The following is a 17066-nucleotide window of genomic DNA, read 5'->3' as shown; positions in this document are numbered from 1 at the left end:
CATGTCTCCATAGGAGTCAGGATTTCCCGTATAGTCACCATAGGGCAGCATATTTGGCATGATCACAAAAATACGGATATTTCAAACCTCATTTATTACATGCAAAGAGTATTAGATAAGGGGTCAAAGGTGAATCCATCCAATGCCTCATCTTTACCAACACATCTTTATCCTCGTACAAGGCACACCGTTTTGCTCAGTCTACCTTCTAAAATACACATACTTCTCAATTTTAGTCAAGTAAGTGGTAAATTACCACCAACTTACAGTCTCATAAGTGGGCAGACTATCTGCTTGAAATCCTCCTCCACTGATATCAACAGGAAAACTTTCACAGATATTGCATAGTGCCAGGATTTCATGCTCCCTCAGAGGCAGTATCTGAACATACTGTGTCTACCAGCTGTGACTGTTCACTGGAAGACAGTCAGATGTTTTGTTATCTTCAGCAAATGTTTATATTCTACAAATGTGGAAAGAGACATTGCATTTTTCTTGAGGAATCTGGACGGGTATTTTTCTTAATACATAGGTCAAACTAATGGTCCCTTTAGCTCTGTATTTGACAAAGGCTATATACTTGGGGAAAAAAGGAAAAATCATGAGTACAAAATAACAGGGTTTTTTTCAAAGTATGTCCTACTCTAATATCCTATTTATTTGCGATAAAGGAACTTCCATAGGTCTTGGTTTCAGATAGACACTTGTGTTTAATGTTAATCAAATAGAATTTTAGAAAACATAATTGTAATGGAATCATATAATTGTAGGTTAAAAGGGATTTATGGAGGCTGACAGCTCCATCCTCCCACTCAAAACAGGACCATAGCCAACATTAAATCAGGTCAGCTAGATTTTGTCTAGTCAGGACTGGCAAAACTGCAAAGGCAGAGATTCTGAAGTCTCTCTGGGTGACCAGTTTCTCCGCTGAGCCATTCTCCTAGAGACAAATTTATTCCTAATGTGCAAAGAGAACTCCCCCATTGGCATTTTGTGGCTGTCAATCCTTGTCAAGCTATCTGTCACTACCGAGAAGAATTCAGTTCTGTTGTCTTTGTAAATCCTTCAAGCAGTTGTGGGCTGCTATCAGAGCACCCCTGAGATTCCTCTTCTCCAGAGTGAACAAGCTTAAATCCCATAAACTCTGGTTTATGGGAGAAACTAAGCTTACCCAGCTAGCTGATAAGCTATGGCTTATCAGTCAAGTGTCTCAAGCCTTTGATTGTGTTGTCAGTCCTGTCCAGTTCTTGACATCCTTCTTCAATTGGTGATCCTTAATCTGCACATGGCATCCCAGAGACAGCCTCACCAGTGCTGAACAAGGGGGATAAGAGCTCCCACTGATCTACTGGCCAGTGTCCTCCTCATAGAGCCCGGTATGCAGTTTATCTCATTTACCACGAGAGCACAGTTACAGAAGCGCGGAATAATTTAGGTTGGAAGGGTCTGCCATAGATTACCTGGTCCAACCTAATGTCCAAAGCAGGGATGCCTTCAAAGTTAAATTAAGATGCTCAGGGCTTTCTCCAACCATGTTTTGAGTATTTTCAAGGATGAAGATTCCACAGCCTCTGTTGGCATTCTCTCCCACTGTGGTTAATCTATCCCACAGTGGGGTTTGTGTCTGTCTATCTGGTTGAAATCTTCCTTGCTGCAGCTTTTGAATGTGGACTCTTGTCTGCTCACTGTGCAATTCTGAGGAGACTAGCTCTGTTTTACCTTTAAACCCTCCCTCCCTCATTAGACAGATTAAAACAGCAATTGGATTACCCTCTTCGCTTTCTCTTCAGGCTGAACAATCTTCCTCAGGCTTTGTACATCACATGCTTCTACCCCCTCACGATGTTAGTGGTTCTTATTCAACTTAGCATCCACTGTGACACGCTTTCCCCACCCACCCACCCCCAGTCCCTTTCATCAGTGTTGCTACTCAATCCAGTTAATTGTCAGTGTATGGTGTTATCCTGCTCCAGGTGCAGAACTGTGCACCCCCACTCTTACAACTTTATGAGGTTTCTGTTGCCCCAACCATCAAGTTTCAAAAGCTCTCTACTATTTGGTGGGCCACAAATTACCCTAATTTAGCTGATTGTTGGTAATTTTCATTACATTTAGTGATTCTAATTATATATTTTTCTATATTTGACATTGCACATCATGAAAGGGATATTGGAGCTTCTCCCAAAACATTTTAGTGTGGAAATGCCAAACAACCATGAATAACATGAATAACAAGTAACCTTTTTGGAAAAATCTGGTGTGGCTTTTAAGTCACTACCATCTCCATAGCTGTTTTCTGCTGTCCTTTTCCTGTAGATCCCCAAGCCAACAGCAAAATCAGTACATAGGTCATGTTGCCATGTGAGGCTAAGTTTGGGACAGAGGCAATGCCATCATGTGGAAGTGGGTAAGAAACAGCCACATACTCCCTCTGTGAGCTGAGCTGTAAGGGCTGCAAGTACACTGATTGTAAGAGTAGCATTCAAAAAGTGAAAAGTTGTAAAAACAGGCAGGGAAGGTGGTGTTTTCAGGGGCAGAAGACAGAAATGGATGATCAGCTAGGGCACGGAAGAAGATATTTTATGTTAACTAAAACTCTTAACAATGCTGGACTGTGCAATAGTAAACATGATGATAATGATGTTTTGTGGTTCTGAGCAAAGAACATTTCCATGTCAGGTTTTTTTTCCTCTAAAATGGAACATTACTTATTAGTTGTTCAAGGATATATTGGAAGAACTAATCAGCTTTAAGTACTGTGAAGAAAAGCGTTAGTAATAGCAGTGGCATGTAGCCACATTACCGTGGGCACTACAGCCTTGTCATATGTTCAGGTGTGACCTTTATTATTCATATGCCTATATGTAGTTCAACCTGCCACAGCCCCATCAATATCTGTGTAATTTTATACAACAGCTTGTAAAAATAGATACACACTCTTTTGCAGTATTAGGCTCTGATCAGGAATACAGACTCATTAGAGCAGCATGAAGAGATACAGATATATTTTTTCCAGTAGAAAATTTTAATATTGCAAAATTTGGAAGGAAACCAAGGTGTGCTGTGTCTTTCCACAGCATCATTCCTCAGCTCTGGAACAGCCTGTGAGCCTTGCCTCCTGTATGTCTGGGGAACTGGGATTGCCAAGAAGCCACAAACTGGAGGGTCCTTCCCTCCCATCTCTCAGCACTCTGTCAGCCCCAAAGTGAAGGAGTCTGTAAGCTCAAGATCTCCCAGAACCAGCCAGAAGGGCTGTTGAGAAGACAGACAGGCAAACTGGCAGGCTCAGTTGTCTTGGAAACCTGCCTGGATTCCACTGGAAATAGGTCAAAAATGGAAATTCTCTTGTGGAACGTTTTGATTTCAATGAATGGCATATCCTGATGAGAAAATGTTTCATCAGAAATTTTCTAGCCAGATTGTTCTCCGTTGGAAGTAGACAAAGCTATTCTATGGATATTTTTTTCCCCCACTCCCACGTGGTTTGGTAGGATCAGATCAATGACCAAAGCACTCTGAACATTCAGTGGCATGTGGTTCTGAGGTTTTACTTCAGGAACCCTTCCCTCTGGCTAATCAGCTCCATCATTCTGGCCTCAGTTAGAGAAATTGTATCAAGTGAAGCATGCTGCTACCAAAGGATAATCAATTGCCCTTTACTGCTTCATTTTTTATATGCCTGTAAGGGCTTTTAAGTTCAGAACAGCCCTTGCACAATTAATTGAACGAGAGGCCTGCCTCTGATTAAAGATACACATTAATACCAGATTAGTCTTAAATACAGGAAGGGAAGATTTCCTATGGAAATCCTTGTATGTGTTTCTGTAAGCTGTTTCTGTTCACTTAGAGAGCTTGTAATAGTGCTACAAGAAATAAAATCTAAACCCCCAAAAGCAGCTTCAAAAACTGTAGGATTTTCTGATTATTTCAATTTTTAAATGGCGGTATGGAAATAACAATCCTTCTGTGACTACAAATGTGTTTTATGGTTAGGTGGGCAGATACTGCCTAATTGCTGTGAAATCAATGAAAATTCTATTAATGAAGAAGAAATGTTACTTCAGATATCATGAAAACCAATTATCTTTCCTCGGGTCAGAGGCCCTGTCATGCTAAAGAAGAATAAAACCACTCTGGCAAGCGACCTGGCTAAGGTCACAGGCCATGTAGACTGGAGCAATGCAGTGGATGTCATATACCTTGATGGTAGTGGGGTTGTGGACCCTGCCTTTATGAGATTTTCAGGAGAAATCTTGGCACACAAGATTTAGAGAAAACTGCTACGACATGGATGCAACTCTGATGGCATAAAACTGCATTCAGCTGTACAACGCCCAAATCCCTCTGTGCTGTGCTGTCCTCAGCGGTCTGTTCTGCTTCTAGTACAGAACACTACTCCCATCAACACTCCAGATGATGGAGTATCTTAATTGTTGAATAAACCGATACAACCAATCTGCAAAAGCCTCTGAGGGCTTTAGAGAGCAGGATTAACTTCAAGAAGATCTTGACACAGAGCAGAAATGCATAAAAAAGACAGGCTACAATTTAGAGCTCCAGAAAGCAGCTGTATAAATACAAGACTGGAAACTCTCAGCGGGGTAGCAGTTCCACAGAAGAGGATGTACGGGTCATGCACAGCCACAGCTGAACATCAGTCAACAAGATTGCTGTGGCAAAAATGGAAGAAAACATCATGTAAGAGTACTGTGTGCCATAGATAATTTTATGTTGGTAATGCCTAAATAGGAGAGTTGTGTTGAGGTTTGGCCACCATATTTCAAAGAAATTGTAATCCAGAGAAGGAGCCTGAAAGTCTGGAAAACATGATCTGTGGGCAAGGATTAGAGGAAGTGTGACTGTTTTGTTTAGGGAAGGCTGAGAGAAAACAGAAAAAATAGTCTTCAAACATATAAAAGGCTAATAGCAAAGGGAGAGTGAATACATGGTTCTCTATTATCACTGTAGAGGAGAGGAACAAATAAACTTGTGCTGCAGCAAGGAAGGTTTAGGTTAGACATTAGGATCATAAGCATAGGTAGGTAATGGTATGGATCACTTACAGAAACTAGATTCTCCATCACCAGATGAAGATAACACAAATATGAAGCAACAGTTGTAAGGAAAGATTCAAGATTCTGATGGGAAGTAGCAAGATGGATTAGGTGACCATTAAAGGTCCTTTTCAGCTTCTTATTAATAATCCATTATAACTATGTGTGACTTTATCTGATCAACCAGTAATAGTTTCAGCGTATTCTAAAAGGAAAGGATTTACAGATTATTTAAACCAGCCTACTGGGAGAAACACCTTCAGTGAATTTTTAACAGAAATAACAGTACTTCAAGAAGGAAAATACATAAAAGGATGCTTTGTAACACAAATCTGTTACAGTAACACTTCTGTCTAGTGTAAATCAAATGACATTACTTCCAATATGTCCTGTCTAGAAACTAACTGTGCAACAGCATAACAGACTTTCACTCCTCCAGTATTTTCCTTTCCTTTCCTTTCATGCTGTTTCCATTTGCAGGATAAAAGACTGATTGCAAGTAATGAAAGTTCAGAATTCAGTCTTGCCTAGATATTTTTTTTAAAGTACTAAATAGATTTTCCTTTTGACAAGCTATATTGTAGTATAACAACAACAACAACAATAATAATAATACGTCAAAAATCAAGTAAAAGAAGAAAACCACATTCAGGCAAATACAAATGATAAAACCCAAAACTGTTGTCTTATGTGCTGGGATTACTGCTAGAAAGGGATGTTAGTACTTTATGTAAGAAGTACAAGCCTTTGTGTGCACTTACACAGGCAGGTACATGTACAATCTCACATCCTTTCGAATTACTGAAATCTCCTACAGAGACATGGCTCGAAGGACATGGCACGGCATGGCCTGCTGTGCAGACCTGATGGACGAAGAAGTTCATGCCTGTTTGAAGAAGCTCTCTTGCCTTGGGAAGTTGGGCCCCTCTGTGTTTTTGAGGGGTAGATCTAGGAGATTTTTCTGTCTGGACAATCCACGAGCTAGTATTTGAGACCTGAACACAAGCCTAACAAAATGTGTGAACAGACCCAGAAAAAGCAGAGCAGGAAACACGCCTGCACCAAAGGGCACCTGCCTCAAATGACTCTGACGTGGCATGTTCCCATACCTCCTGAGCTCTTTCTTTCCTATGCTGTTTGTACAGCACATGACCATGAAAGAGAGCAAGCATTCTCCCAGTGTCATTACTTGAAGTAAAATTTTAGTGATCTGTAGTTCTATCATATGGGAATATATATGGTTTTAAAATTCACTGAAAGCCATGTTGTTCTTTTGTCAGAAAATGTGTGGTATTAGGCTTGCACACTGTTGAACCCAGCGGCATGACAGTGGCATGAGAAACAGTTAAAAGTGCTGATGTATAAGGAGTGAGTGTCCTGCTGCAAACACTTCTGACAAGGTATCTTGCTTAACATGACTGTTGTTAAAATTGGCTGCTTCTCATACCATATACTACCTTGACTATTGATGTAAGCCTCCTTCAAAGACAATTGAATTTCAGTGGCTGTATCAGCTCTGTGGTAGAAGAAAGTCATCAGTGAGAAATATTTTTTTCCACCTAAACTGCTGAGCTCAGAAAACCACCATGCTTGCAACCAGATGAACAGAAACTCCCTGCTGCATTTGTTTTATCACTCAGCAAGGCTGAACCTCTGCCCTAGCTGGATTGTGAAGAGCTTTTAAGCCAGAAGTTGGTTAGCTGCAGGCAAAGCCAGCCTGCTTGCATTTCACTGTGAATGTTACTGTGCTACTTTAAGGCTCCCAGCAACAGCATGGAGATTCACAGAGACATACCAGTGTGAAGACAGCAAGTGAACAGTCTCAGTGGGCATATGGGTTAACACCTTCCAAGTCATTCCAGAATTTCTCACAGTTCTGGTTCTTTTCCTCACAACTGCAAAGTAATGCCATCTAAAATCAGTGTCCAAGCTGCCACAGCTTTAGTATTATAGTCTTAGAGTACTGTATCTCCTGTGCTTGAAGAGATGATTTTTACAGTGTGCTCTTGTGGCTGGGAGCCACAAGCTCTGCTGCATCACCAGGTGTCTGCTCCTGGAGTTTCCACAGATGCCAGGGATCCCTTCATTAGAACTGAGCTGCTTGTGCAGTCTGAGCAATGGTGTAGCCTAGCCTGGTCTATAGATGAAACCCTTTGGCCTAAAACCAGCTGCATTTGAATGGGCTTCGCACAAAGTGTGTTTGCTGTCCAAGTTCTCTTTTTAACTTTCAAAGTCAGTCAGATGCCCTGTTACCAGTTCTGTAACACTCTGTGGTTACACCTAGAATCCCCTCTTCAGGGCTGTGCCGTCAGTCTGCAGCTGAGGATGCAATTTCTTTTCTGCGGTCTAGCCAAGCATGACAGTAGGGATGGGGTGATCACCGATGCCTCTGCACTTTTTATCTTACTCGTCACTTGAGGCTTAGAAGAATGGTGTCCAGTCATTCCATGCTGGTGACAACTGTGTCAGCTGGCAGAATCCTTAATTATACAGGCTGCTTTCTATTTCTGGGTGTGTAGGATTTAATGTTTGTTTTTTTATTATAGTAGCACCTAAGGGCCCAACCGAGTACAGGCTCTACCCTCCAGATATTTGCTGAGCTGCCCTATCTTTTTGCTCCATCACCCTGAGAGTTTCTTCACAACATGGGATTCTTTCCTTTCCACTAGAAAGGCAGAGACATGACAACTATTGACAATGGTTTGTATGTTGGTAAGACAGGAGGAGCTGTTATCTTGATTAAGCACTAAGGTGTGGGCGGACATGGAAAGACTGACTGTCCATCAATTCCTTTCTCGTCATTTTATTTGTGTTGTGAAAATCTGAGTGCATTGCTCATGCACACAGGTGGGAGGAAAGAAATTATGATGAAGGCTCAGGCTTACGGCTTCTAGCAACAGGAGGAAGGCTTCTGCTCCTATCTGCAGATCTGCACCTATGAAATTGAGAGCCCTGGCAGCAGCTGAGGGGCCAGGAGCTCAGTCCAGCAAAGCAGTTGTACAAGCTAAACCTGACCCCACAGCAACACCACAGGGAATTGGCAAGTGACAGCATGAGCAGACTGCCTGCAGTGGTGAAAGGGGGTCCCCACCGGCTGACCTCACCTGCTGGCAAAGGGCATTTCCTTCTCGCTGGGGCTTGTATCTCGGGTGTTGAAGAAAGACATGGGGCGTTAGACTATTATCCTCTGCTGCTCTTCTACATGGCCAGCAATGATGTTTCCAGGGGAAGCCGTGAACATATTAGGCATAATTCTATGGCTCTGGTGGTAAGAGGTCAAGGACATAGGGGCCCAGGCGGTTTTCCACTTGATTCTGCCAGAAAAAGGAAAGGAAGGGCTTGAGGAGGAGTGGACAGATATCGCAGATCACCTGCCAGCACATGCAGCTGGCATCAATACTAGGGGTTTGGGTTTTATGATTACAGGACCCTATCCGAGGGTCAACAACTGCTAGGAAGAAACAGGATCCACCTGACAAAGTGGGGCAGTATTGGTCAGGATCAGTTCATCAGTGACAAGAAAGGTTTGGAGGTATTCTAATCCACCCTCTGGATTTTTTGATTACTTCCATACCCACCCTTTCTATCCATTGTTACTCAGACTTTTCATATCGGGAACCTGATATTTTGGCTGCTTGCAAATTGACTTCTGACAACAACAGCAGGAGAAGTCATAAAAATGAGAAGGTTATTTTAAATGCCTACCACATCTTAGGGCAAACATTAAATAATGCATTCTCTTTCAGACACACATCCATACGGTTTATATAAAACTTGAAAACCCAGCCAGAAAGCTAACAAAATGTCATTTTAAGGAAGATTTTTTCATACATGTTCTCATGTGTTTGAAAGAGTCAGGAGAGGAGAGAGGAGTGGGCTTCATGTTATGTTTATACATTTTAGTTTCTATTTATAGTTAAGCGACAACAACTTGGTGAAAATCACGTTTTCCAATTGCTTCAAGGCAAACTGCCTGCAGCATTCTCTAAGCAACTTTCCTCTCTGCTCTTTTATTTTCTTATAATATTTAAAAAATGGCCTAGGGTTTGCATCTTACCTAACACAGCACTGCAATTCTGATCCTACCAAATGCAAAAATGTTTCCTATGATTGTGCTACTATGTTGAGAAAAGTAACCTTTATGCCACAGATACTCCAAGTTTTGGAGAGCTGGGTCTGTGCCAGCAGTCTAAGGCTGGCTCGTTCAAAATGCCATGGATAGATCTGCTAGGGCAACAGTGTTAGTTTATAGCATACAAAACACGAAGTTTAGGCTTAGAGGAAAAAAAGTACTTGTCAAAGCCACCAGGAATTGCTTTGATACCAGAACTGAGAATCAAGGCTGATAACTGATCAGCAGAACATCTATTGCCAGAAGCAATAATGAACACCATAAAGATAAAGCACCTGAAAGGGTTTGCTTCTATATTTTACTTTGTCTTCATGTATCCCCATTAGCCCTAGGATGCTAAGGCATGCATCACGTTTAGCTTTGCTGTAATTACATGAAGGAAATGTTTTCAATAAAACAAAACAAAGCATAATGCAGTGTTATGATTTCACTTAGTAAAAATTAGTAGTTACATGAGAGACAAGAAAGCAAATTCAGGTCAAATGCTAGAAACACTAGCAAACAAACTCGCCAAAGATGTGAATAAGGCCAACATGGTCATCCTTGTTCAGGACCAATGTAAGACACTTTGGTTTCTGATTTTGCAAAATAAATAGTTACAGTATATGTTTTTCTTAGAGTTTTAACAATGTAATGATAAAACAAGCTATTTTGTTGGTTTATTGTTTTAAATAAACATAAACATTTTGGATTTTAAAATAGTAAATTTAGAAGACATTATGTTGATGTGATGAAACATTTTGGATGTATGTGACTATGAAACACATTCTGTTTCATACCAAATTTCTTAATCTACAGATGGAAAAAGGTTCAGTTCATCACAGACAACAATAAAAAGCAAAATACACCCCCCCACCCCCACCCCAGGTATAGATATTACTTGTACTTCTTAGGGAAGACCTCTACTTAATGGCCATACTACTTTCATTATAAGGTAAATTACAAAAAGAAGAAATTAGAAAAAAGCAAATTTTATAAGGCAAATTAGAACAAAAAGGAGGGAGAAGAGGAAATCAGAACCTTCTTGAGATGCTGTGGAGGCTGGCATACCCCATCTTCTTTGGATTCTGGCCAGGTGCCACATTTCCAGGAAACTGCGACTCTCCTCCTTGCATGCCTTGTGGTGCCCTTTCAGTCAGGTAAATAATCAACGGGATTTAATCACAGCCATTCTTAAGTCTTATTTACTTATTTGACTTTGATACAGGTATGTGTATTCTGAGGTGTTGGTTATTGTGCAGATAATATTGTTTCTTCTTTTAATAATCTGATACTGCTACTTATGTAATCTTTTAAAAAATGTTTCTTTCTATTGCAAATATTTGCTTATCAAAGGAGCCAGCCTCCTATAGCATACTGACCTGGTTAGTCTGTTAGTAGACAGCGTCACCCAATATGTAATCAGGGAAACATGGTGAAATTTCTTATATTAAGCGCCACAACTAATGTCAAACTAAGATATGTCTGTATCACCATTTAGAATTAAAAGCTATAAAGACTCTTTTCTTGAGCAATGCTCCCATGGAGTATTTCTTTGCTCAAGTAGAGATTACAGTATGCCTGCAACTTCCATGTGTCATGAGAATTTCCTAAAGAAATTACTTGACTGATGTTCAGATGTTCACCACCCCGTACCAAGGAGCAGTCGGTATCAAAGTATGTTCTTTTAAACCTATTGAAAGAAAGATCTGTTGACCAGATGCGGTTAAAATAAGACGAGGAAACTTCCTTTTGTCTACCTGACTGACGATGTGCGATACGCCCTGTATTTTAGCTGTGGCTCTGTTCTCTGCTGAGAGAAGTGCCACGCTGATTTTGTAAAAATGCTTTCTCTGTGGTTTGACCATAGCGGCACTGACCGAACCTGCCCGGCTGCTGCCCCAGCACTTCCCATACACCCACCCCACCACCGACAGAAACCTTCCTCCGGACATATGCTGTCCTTCACCTCACCCCCCGAGCCGTGCCAGCTCGTTGTGGCGTTAGAGGAATACCGGTGCCAAAGAATAAAAAAAAAAAAAAAAAAAAAAAAAAAAAAAAAAGAAAAAGAAACAGCAGCCGCAGAGTGGAGCCAAGGATAAAGAGAAAGGGATTACCCTCTCGTCTAACACTGGAACGCAGACCGGCTCTGTCCTACTGATGGAAAAGTATTTCTTTTAAAAAAATAAGGTTAGGCTTTGGGTTGATTTGGGTTTTTTTGTGTTGTGGGCTTTGTGTAATTTTTTTTTTTTTTTAAGCAAAAAATGTCGTTCCTGTTGGTAACGGAAGAGAACTTCTGGTGTGCTTAGGGGAAGAAAAAAAAGTTTTTTAAAGTATAAAAGGAAACAAGCACAACCCGCCGGCCTCCCTCCCGGCCCGGGGCAGCGGGCTGGCTCGCGGGCACACGCAGCACCCCTCGCCCGTGGGTGCGTGGCTGCGGGCGCACACGCGTAGCGCCAGCCGTCGCGAAGCCATCCACGCAGCTGCATCCCGAGCCGCCCGCCCCGCGCCGCGCCGTGCCGTGCCGCCGGAACGGCTCCGCAGCCAGGCCCCTCGGGGCGGCAGCCACCAGCGCTGCCCCTGGGGCCGGCGCAGGAGCCCGCCCGGCCCAGGCGGACCCCGGGGGCCGCGGGAAGGGGTCTCGCCCCGAGCCGGGGCAGGCGCGCCGAGCCCTACGCGTACCCCGCCCGCCTCTAACCGGGACGGCCCGCCCGGAGGCGACAGGCAGGCGGGGGCCGCGGGGCGGCGGGGGGCGGGCGGGGGCGCGGCCGTGGGGCGGTGCCGCCGCGGCCCGGTCCGCCACCGGTAGGGGGCGGGCGCTCCGCCTCCGCGCCTTCCTCTGCCTCTGCGGCGGCGGCGGCTCCGCTCGGCTTCCTGCTCCTGGCCGGCGGGCGGGCCGGGGCAGCCTGCGGCGGGGCCGCTCAGGGGACGGGGCGGCGTGCCCGCGGCGCTGCAGCCCAGGTAGGGGCTCGCGTTCTCCGCGGGGCTGTGGCGAGGGCCGACGGCCGGGGGCGTCAGGCGCCTGCGCTCCTCTCCCTGGGGCGGCGGGCGGCCCCTGCCCCTCCCGCCGGGGACCCGCGGCTGGCTCCGCCGCCCGGGTGCGCGCGTCGCGGTTCTCTGCGCGGGGCAGCCGCTGGCCGCCTGCCCTCGCCTCCCCCGCCGGCTTTCCCCGGCGGCGCAACTTCCCCGGGCCGCCTGGCCCTTTCCCCGTCCCCTCCCGCCCGGGAGCTGCCGCCGGGAGGGGTGAGGCGGGCCGTGGCCCCGGGCGCACATCAGCGGGTCGGCGCACCCGACCCCCGGGGCCCGTCGAGCCGAGCCGCCGGGCGGCGAGCGGGGCGGGGGTCGCCTCTCCCCTGCTGCCCCTTCCCTTCCGCTTCTCCGCTGGCCCGGCCCGGCGCGGCGCGGCGCTCCCGGCCCGCTGGAGGCTGCGGCGGCGGTGCGGTGCCGGCAGCCGCTGGCCGCCCCGTGCCGGGGAGCGCTCGGCGCTTCGGTGCGCGGCGGCGGCGGCGCTCAGCGAGGGTCCTGTTAAATAAGTGAAGCGTTTGCGGTGCGGGCAGCCTCTTGCTGCTGAAACAAAGGCTTAGCGCGGTGGAGAGGCGGTGCTGCTGCTTTTCGGTGGGTTTGTGCTCCTTCTCCGTTGAGTGCGGCGTGGTGGGCGTTGTTGGGGGTGGGGTGGAAGGCTCAACTCTTGTTTAACTAAAACACGAAATATACCATTATCAAAAACAGTCGTGAACTGGTAAGGAAGGAGAATGTGCTGTGTGCATCCTGGTTTGCAGAGGGATACTTGTCAAAGTAAAGTCTGTTCCTTTGGTTTCCAGCCTCGGAGTTGCTGAAGCAGGAAAAAATACAGTAATACTATACTTTTTTTTTTTTTTTTTTTTTTTTTAGTAGCTAAGTGCTACCACACCTTAAGTTACATTTTTGCTTGAGCTGCTTACGGGATAACTCAACTGATTTCTTTATCTTTCCATTTTCTGACATTTAAAGGAAGTTAAATGGCAGTGTAATAACTTCAGACTTTTGTAAAGGTCTCTGCATATACCGGGTATTCTTCGTAATATTCTGTGTCCCCCATACTGCTTTGCTGGTGAACCTAACTGACTAGCCCTCTTCTTCTAACAAAGTCTTTCTTTATTGTTAATACTAATAGGAGAGCTATTAAGGAAAAAAAAACTTAATAGAAATGGCTAATGGCTGGTTGATGACTGTGTACAACAGTAGGTTTTTTTGGTTTTTTTTAAGCCTGTGACACTAATCAAGGTATGAATGTCTTCATTAGCACGTATTCCCAGCCCCCAGGGATTTGTTTAAGTATGAAGAAATCTTTTGCATCTCTTAGTTTGCATAGCTGTCTATGTGGCAAAACAAGTTTTGTAACTTACTTTAAACTTGCGGATAGGCCCATCAGAAGCTAATAGCCTGGTGGTGTTGTGTAATAACATCTAATCAGCTCAGGTTGGAGGATGCACTTGGTTTTTTGCAGGCCGTAGTTTCCATCTCTTTCCAGCTGTCTGGACCATGTCACCCAGTAAGAGTGCAGAGTCAATACTTAGAAAAGTTGCTTCGTGGTATCCAGAAGTTACTGCCTAGCCTCTCTAGGTACAGCCTAAGTGCTTCAGTGCATACGTGCTCTACACAGAATCATAGCAATGTTTGGGTTGGAAGGGACCTTAAAGACCATCTAGTTCTGACCCCCCTGCCGTGGGCAGGAATGCCTTCTACTAGGCCAAGTTGCTCAAAGCCCCATCCAACCTGGCCTTGAGCACTTCCAGGGATGGGGCAGCCACAGCTTTTCCGGGCACCCTGTTCTACTGCCTCATCACCCACGTAGTGAAGAATTTCTTCCTAATATCTAATCTAAATCTACCCTCTTTGAGTTTCAAGCCATTATACCTTGTCCTGTCACTACATGCCCATATCAAAAGTCTCTCTGCAGCATTCTCATAGGCCCCTGTTAGGTACTGGAAGGCTGCTGTAAGGTCTCCTGGAAGCCTTCTCTTCTCCGGGCTGAGCAACCCCAACTCTCTCAGCCTGTCTTCACAGGAGAGGTGCTCCAGCCCTCTGGTCATCTTTGTGGCCCTGCTGTGGCCTCGTTCCGAGAGGTCCCTGTCCTCCTTCTGTTGGGGGCTCCAGCGCTGAATGCAGTACTGCAGGTGGGGTCTCATGAGAGTGGAATAGAGGGGGACAATCACCTTCCCTGACCTGCTGGCCAAGCTTCTTTTGATGCAGCCCAGGATATGGTTGGCTTTCTGGTCTGCCTGTGCAATTGTTGGGCCATGTTGAGCTTCTTGTCATCCAGGACCCCGAAGTCTTTCTCCTCAGGGCTGCTCTCAGTCCATCCTCCGCCCAGCCTGGGTTTGTGCTTGGGACTGCCCCAACCCACAGGCAGGACCTTGCACTTGGCCTTGTTGATGAGGTTCACACGGGCCCACCTCTTGAGCCTGTCAGGGTCCCTCTGGATGGGCTCCCTTCCCTCCAGCGTGTCACTGCACCCCACAGCTTGGTGTCATCTGCAAACTTGCTGAGGGGGCACTTAATCGCAGTGCCCATGTTGCCAACAAAAATGTTGAACAGCGCTGGTCCCAGTATCAACATCACTTGTCACTGGTCTCCACATGGACATTGAGCCTTTAACTGCAGCTCTTTGAGTGCAACCACCCACATTTAATAAGAATTCTCAGTACTTTAAGAAAAGAGTGATAATATAGATGGAATTTGATAATTGAGTGGAACTTTGGCAAGCTAGTATTTAAAAAGTGAACTCCTGAATGTTTAGTTTCCAGTTTTGTTTGGAATATTGGCATACTGTACAAGAAAGGGATTTTTTTTTCCCTGTAAGGTCTTTAAGAGGGGTTGGTAACGTGTAAGCTGAAAAAATACTGGTTTGCTTACAGATTATTTTGTAGTCCCAAAGATAAATCAGTAGCAGACACAGAGACTTGTTTCTTAAGATTTAAATTGTTCAAAGAGAAGTTTTTACTCACATGGAACTTAGGGTCTAGTTTCTAAACCTGCAGTCCCAGTGATGTCAGAGGGTTGACATGTGAGTGTAAGGGCTGCAAGTCTTGCCACTTATATAGGCAATCAGTGCCTTAATGAGCCCTAATATAAACGATACATATGTTCAGGTTTAATTTTTTTTCACTAAAATCTGCTGGAAAAAAGTAGGATTTAAGACATAATGACTGTAAACCTGCATGTTTTCTCTGCCAGTGGCCAGCTGCACAACCCTGTGACAATTATTTTGCTGTCAAAAGCACTGCAATTAGTGTAATTATTTCACAGTTTAGAATGATCCCTCTGGGAAGGCTCATACTGATCTGAAACTGTCCATAAATCTCAGGATTACCTCAGCAAAAATATAATCTTTAATAGAGTAGGAAATCTTGGTGTCTTAAAATGACACTTCATGAGATGGCTGAGCAAATCTGACAGCCTGATGCTGCTGTGCTTTTCCTCCTGACACTCCTAAAAATTGTCTGCTAATCTGGCAGAAAATATATTCTCTTTTACTGGGGTAGCTTTCCTTAGTGATCAAAATCATGTGGAGGAATGGTGAGTGGGCTGGAGTGACCTGGCAGGTAAGTTCACTTTGCTCATAAATTTTCATGCTTCCTAGTACTCTCCAGGCATGAGGTTCAACGACAGGAGAACACGAAAGAGTGGTGATAAGGAGGTAACTTTAAACTGCTGTTGCTGCTTGAAACCTCATTTCTTGGCACCAGAATTCTCAATTTGAATATATGCTAAAACATCTGTAACCTGTTAACTAGGTGCTCCTGGCTTTCTATTTCATTGTCTAAAGTGCTGTGGCTAACTGTAAATCCAAGCATAGCCTCCTCATGCTTTTCTTAATGGTATGTGCATCCCAAGAGGACTTCAGGATTTTTTTTCTTAAATAAATATTTTTTTCTGGATAATTTGTAGTTCTAATTCTGTGCTGTAATTTGTTTGCATCTGCCTGCATCTTGACGTTATTCACAAATTTTAAAAGCTTACCCCAATTCACTAATCAAAGTAATCGATGATAATATTAAATATTTTACCAAGGCTTCCTGAAATCCAGTCATGCTTAAGTTTACACAAGGAGTTAGTTATCAATAGTTACTGTTTTGGAATTGTTCAACTATGTTATATGTTCCTTATATACAGTACCATATTTTTGTGATATAAAAATAGTTTGTGTCTTCATTTGCAGACAGAGCTGAAATTTTTTCCAGCTCTTTGTTGGAGCTCAGTGCGAAGAGGGTATGGAAGAGACTTTGCGGGAGAGCAGAGAAACTTTGGAAAACTGTCAGGGCAGAGAGAGCTGCTGGAGTAAACTTTGCCCTGCATTTAATGTGCGCTGCTGTTGAGTCAGTTTTAATGGCAGAAAGTTGCTCAATGTGTTTATATGTACAAAAGCATAGTAGTTTTCATGGGTGTCTGGTTAAAATGTTAACATCAAAATAGGTGACACTCACAGACTCCCCTCTGTTCATAAGACTTGCTTTTTTGTGACTGGCTGACTGCCTTTCCTTCTCCCTCCAGTTTGTTGGGTTTTTTTGTTGGGTTTTTTTTTTTTTTAATCTGAGAAGAAAGTAGCCATCTCCTAGTAGCAATGACTTTTTTTTCTTGATCTGTTTTGGTATCGCTAGTTAGTTCAGTCATCATTTCACAAACATTTAAGCTGGTACTACTGCTGCTAGAGAGCTGCTGTCATGCCCCCAGATGCTTTTTTCTGCTTTTGGGTCAGCGCAGATACCTCACCTGGTACTTGCAAGAGCTGCTTGATGGAACTACCATGGGCTGGTTTTTGCTTGTCAGCTGAACATCAGTGACACCTGAATGGTTTGGAACCGTATTCAAGTTGATTCAGGCAGAAGTTTATTACAGGAATTCCTGTAATAATTAGTGAA

General features: G+C 44.3%; 1 protein-coding gene across 4 annotated transcripts in view; it reads left to right on the top strand.

The window, feature by feature from the left end:
• Positions 1–12043: 12043 nt before the first annotated feature.
• Positions 12044–17066, top strand: part of FAM3C (FAM3 metabolism regulating signaling molecule C) — a 33347-nt gene continuing 28324 nt past the window's right edge. For 2 of the 4 annotated variants that reach the window (XM_040595213.1, XM_040595211.1), the window contains exon 1: positions 12045–12126. The gene's annotated coding sequence lies outside the window, so the exon portion shown is untranslated. Of the gene's footprint in view, positions 12127–12716; positions 12781–17066 lie in introns of those variants that run through there. The other 2 variants (XM_040595214.1, XM_040595212.1) reach the window with 2 other exon arrangements.

This window comes from Falco naumanni, chromosome 5 (genome assembly GCF_017639655.2).
Source record: "Falco naumanni isolate bFalNau1 chromosome 5, bFalNau1.pat, whole genome shotgun sequence".
In the NCBI taxonomy this organism is placed as follows: Eukaryota; Metazoa; Chordata; class Aves; order Falconiformes; family Falconidae; genus Falco; species Falco naumanni.
This window is presented reverse-complemented; position numbering and strand designations above follow the sequence as displayed.